Genomic DNA, 5,730 nt, shown 5'->3' with positions numbered 1-5,730 from the left:
TAACGTAAACCAAAACGAAGTTAATATTTGGCAATGCCACGTTTTTCTGAATGACAAAGTGACCAAAAATGTGAATTGGTAACGTTAGCGCCTGTGGTCACTTCGTTAATTAGGTAAAGATTTTCATAAAATCGGGAAAGCAAAGTGCGGTTTTGGTGAATGCCGTCCCCCCACGACATCGTGAAAGATATAACAGAGAGGTTCACTCTTAGAGCAAAGAATTGTTGGTAGTGAAGTTTCATCCGTGAAAACAATCTGCCTTTATGAAAGAGCGTATCATAAAAGTCTTGTATTTTTAGTATTCAGTTTGCTAGTCTTGTAAAGCCTATTTGGGGTTGATAGAAAACAGAACGACTGTAGGTAAATCAATACCAGGCTTAAAAATCGCCACACGCATGCAATACTCAAGCAGATTCTTTAACTAGAAGATGAAAAAAGTTTAGATATGCATTCACAAACCTTCTCTCCCTCAGAACTTTTTTTCGCAGTGTACCGAAAATATTTTCAGTCAGCGGTGAAAATATTTTCCTTTTGTTTGCACCCAAGAACATTCAGAACATGTGTGCCCAGATAGCTCAGTGCAGCACAAGGCTGTCGTAAGGAAGGTAGCGGTTCAAATGTCACTGGTGGCAGTAAACTTCGTATCGTGATTTGACGTCGGATTTCAGTAGACTCAGTTGTGAGCGAGTACCAGAGTGAAATCAGAATAATAATTTCGGGCGAATGCAATGCTGTCGTCAGGTTGCGGATAAAATCCGGTTCAACGGGTTGCGGTGGGTCACTTAATCCCTATGGATGAGGATGATCCAGCCCGGAAGGTCTATAAGGGCAATATCTATGGTAGAAAAAGAAGACGAGGCAGACTCTGCTTGAGATGGAGCGATGGCGTAGGTCAGGACGCCAGACAGCTTTTAGGGATATCGAATTGGTGGACCTCGGCTCAACACCGGAATATCTGCAGTTCCTTATTAAGACAAGCCTAGACCGGATATCGTTTGTTGCGCCGTTGATGATGAAATGTGGGGTATCAAACCAAAGGTCAACATTAGTAGGGTGGAGGAAGGGGCATCTAAAAATTGCAATAACTTTAAGGGCCCGTTCTTAGAAAGTACTCAACCGAAAAATCTGAATACATGAATACAGTATTTTGGCCTCAAAGCAGTTTCTGCTACGTCACCTGCCCAAATAAAGTTGTTAATAGTATAATATCATATTTTCAAAATTTATTGCGACCGCCCTAATTTCATCCTAGATCCATCCATGCAAATCCTATTATAATTAGCAGAGTTATGGTAGATCCAAGTTGCTTGTTTCGCGTCAAATTACTCCCCCATAAGAGATAAAATGTTAGATACAAGTCAGATGTCTTCAATCAATATACACTGCGAGCTATGTATTAGTCGAATCATGGTACACCCAAATATTTTTAAATAAAAAGTCGAAAAACCTTTCATTCCTGAAGCGCCGAGCTTCCGGTTACGGGCTTGTTAGAACTACAACGCATTTTAGTATAAGTTATGGGATTCATTAATCGAACAACTGAAATAATTTTTATATACACCCAAAGAGAAGATTTCAAGTGGTATATTTATCATCTTAGACAGCTAGAATGATCGACCATTCGTGTTTCAAAAATGATAAACGAATTTTGCATACCAATGGATAATTATAAGATTCGAGCCTTATTTTCATCCCATGACAAAACTAATAATGGTTCAGCTTCATCAGCGTAATAGTCTCAAGAAGGAGGCACCAAGCAGAAGTATTGGTCGGCGAAGAGACGAAGCGTTGCTAGGTCTTTAGTACCTCGTTGCATCACGACGGATTACATCCTCGACCATTGTTGCTTCTGCCTGAGATGTTCAGTGAGGCGTGGCCTCTGAGGTTTCCATTCTTCCTTGACATCTTCAAACCATTATTTTGGAGGATGCCCAAAGTGAGAGTCTTGTGGCACCAAGGAGAAGGAGTAAAGAAGCGTGTTCTCAAATTAAAGAAATTTGTCTCTAACGGCATGCCGGACATAACATTGATGACCGCCAAGCTATGACCGAAGCAGACTTCTACAAATACCTCGAAATTCTGCAAGGAACCCATACACGAGTTGGTGATCTGAAGGATGCTCTGCTGTCCGAATTCCTGCAGCGTGTGAAGCTGATTCTGAAATTGCATCTCCCAGGGAAGAATAAAATAAGCACATTGAATGTATTCGCTATCCCTTCACTGGCTTATGCATTCGCAATATTGCCGTGGACAAAAACTGGTCCGGAAAACATCCAGGGGCGAATGCGGACTACTGTATCCAAATTCTGAATGCATCATCCAAAGTCTGCCGTGGAGCGGATGAACCTACCTCGTGACGTAGGTGGAAGGGGCGTAGTTGACGCGGCGGCACAGCATAAACAAGTCGACTCGCTACGGGCTTATTTTTACAGAAACGTGCAGTCGAGTCCCTTGCATGCGCTGTTTGTAATGCAGACTGTCGGCTAATTCCACTTAACTTGAAGGATCGATCTTTCAATCCTCTGAGTGGGGTGAAGTCGGACCAAGAGCGGATCGATGAATGGAAGTCGAAAGCAATGCACGGTAAATACGTAAATTGTTTTTAGCAACCGTTTGTCGATTTGCATTTATCAAATAGATGGCTGCGTGCTGTGTGATTCATTTGTGCCATTCGGGACCACTCAAGCCTATAAAAAGCTCATAATGAGTGAGCGGATGGAGAATGACCATTACAGAATGTGTGGTTCGACTTAGAGATGTTAGACCATCTAATTTCTGGCTGCACTGTAATGGCGCCAATGCAATATACAGACAAGGAGAATGCTGTTTGGGAGGTGATTCATCAAAACCTTGCATATAAGTATGGACTGATCATGGGAACTTATCCGGTTTATCGAGGCGTAAGCAGTACTTGGTAGTTCTTCTTGCATAATGTATTAGGAGCGACAAGTTCTAATTGATCGCCCCATTCGATACAACAAGTCTGACGTGCTGTTAGATTGATGTTCCTATCCCCCATAAAAGCAACATCGAATGGAAATACATGGAGAAGAAAGTGAACCATGAGCCTGATATACTCAACTGTGCACCTCCAGCCTCGATTCTGCACCGGCGAACAAACAGAGAAAATTTAAGCGTTACAACGAGTTCAAATAGAAATGTAATGAAAATTTCCCCCGGGGCGCGTTGGCAAGGAGGAAGACTTGGCAAACCAGGGCTAATCCGCGAAAAACACGTTAGCGGAAAACGGACGCACCAGGACTTCTACGATCGGATTTCCAGGGACACTATTGCTGTAATTCAACGAAGCGGCTGTGCTTTTTGGCAGGAAGACCGAGAAATTGCGCGATAAGAGTTTCACAGAAGATAATTCACATTAGAGATCCGGGGACCATGGGATGAAATCCGCTTCCCTTCTTTTGGAAACTGCGGCTGGCACTGGCTGAGATGATTGCCGTAAGCTGCTTACTTTTCCGGATTTGCTGCACAGATATACGAACACGGGAAGGGAAAAACTAAGAGATTTGAAAAAACTCGCTGAAGGCACTCGAATAACTAATGTAAAATAAAACTTTAAAATGGCAGACAAAGGCCGAATTTCTCCGCTGAATTTTACGGTAAACCCCTCGATGGTTCCGAATCTCCTTTTACACGTACCGTCGCCGATCCAGCTGTCAATCAATCAAGCAGTCACCGTCCGGCTACATCCGGCCTTGAACTTCGAAGTTCATGCCGGCTCACCATTGGCAGCAATGTACACAGTTGTGCTGATGGATGCGCCAGACCATTCCCCTTAGCGACGATCAATTTGCCGGCCCGCATTCAATAATGTGCAATATGCTAGGATATCTAATGTAACTGTTCCAGTCGGTGGATCGTTTAAAGGGGCCATCCCGTGTGTCGGATTCGCGGAATCGAACTTTTTGGCATCAATTATATCTAGATATAGTGTAGCATATATGGGCAAAGTGATTTTTTGATATTCGGAGTCGTTAGGAAATTATAGTGTTTAACACGTGATAACTAACATGCCAGATTTATGTCGATCGCCGTAATAAAGATCGTATTTATCGATCTGAATGACATTTGAATGACTTCGCTAAAAGGACAAAAATTGAAGACAAGGCCGTACATGTATTTCTTCAAGAAACTTAAGGTTTATGGATTAGGGATAGCAAATTAGGGATCAGTTAAGCTTATATGGCTAAAAATCGCATTCCACTGCATTCTAATGCGTTTTTATCGAAACTGCATGTTGAAAATCGGCTGCTACCATAGTCCAAAATCTATCCAACTAAATTCTTTGAAATTTTCACGACTTGTTCAGAACATATTTCTACTGTCAGCAAACAAGGATAATAGTTTTTTTATTCATTGATGAAGCCATGAAAAAACACCAAAATTCACAAAAAAAAGTTTAACACAGCACCAAAACTTTAGCTTTTAATATTTTTTAATAATCCTAGTTTGCGGACTGTAGTTAAGTCTGTACAATAATATCCTGTTTACTTTTTATCTTTAAGATGATCACAGCGCCATCTAGCGTGGCAGCAGGAAAACAACTTTTTTTTGGAGATGGGTGTATAAATTGCTCTGTATTTCAATAACGGACTATGCAACGAGCTGGAAAAATTACTATGCACGCTCGAGATATCAATAAATCTATGGCGAAAAATTCGTATTTGTATCTTTATCCAGTTCTTCACAAAAAATTTCTAAAGAAAAGCAAAAAAAAATGGCCTTAACACGGGAATAGGGAAACAATTTAATTAATTGCGACGTATATTTAAAGGAAGGATAGGATGGGAATTGTGTAATAAAAATCAAATAAGGACAAATGTGGACAACTAAATGGATAACGAAAAATGTCAGGCGAAAGGTATTATTAAACATTATTGAATGCATTATTTGGTCATATGTCTATATGTTGGATAGATTTTTAGATCTTGATCCTTGATGGTTTTAAGATTCACTCACTCACTCACTCCTGTCACTGTCCAATCTGACACCTGTTTTGCAAAATGCTCATAGAAACTTCCCATATGGGTACATGTGAAAAAAAGGCGCCCCTTTTTGCTTCTTCAAACTCCATACAGAATCATGCCTTTCACCGTACGCGTGAGATTGCACAATCTGCATATGTCCAGCAAATTTCATTTCCATAGGGCGTGTGGGTGGGCAGAGTGTAGTCACATGAAATAAAGCATAGTCTCCTTGGAAATGAAATAAACAATAAGAAAGAAGGCATTGTATTGTGTCCTCTTTGCTGCACAAAAGTTCACTCCTTTGAAGTGAATGAGGCATGTATACTTTTCGGGTATAAAACTTCCAATAGCTGCATTAAAGCCACACTAGATTTCAACGTTTTCAAAAATTCTTCACTATAGTGTGTGACCACCGGAAATATCGTTGCATAAAAAATCATAATCCGTGATACGTTTTAATTTATATCTTCAGTCATCGGAACACATTTCAACCTCTCAATCCATACTACTCAGTTTACCATGAATATTGGCAAGTCCCTCAGCTGAACTGGGTGATTCCTCCTGACTATGAAATCGCTACGGGTGGGTTATAACCCTTTGAGTAAACCGTTTTTACGGAGGCCATAAGGTTCGCAATATATACGAAAATTGCTTTTCTATGAGACAGGATACTTCAAATTTCCATAAGAAAATGGATTTTATGCCATTAGAGACTAAACCAGTAAACTTGTCTGTATGGGATCAA

The sequence above is a fragment of the Hermetia illucens genome, chromosome 5, assembly GCF_905115235.1.
Source record: "Hermetia illucens chromosome 5, iHerIll2.2.curated.20191125, whole genome shotgun sequence".
Classification (NCBI taxonomy): Eukaryota; Metazoa; Arthropoda; class Insecta; order Diptera; family Stratiomyidae; genus Hermetia; species Hermetia illucens.
This window is presented reverse-complemented; position numbering follows the sequence as displayed.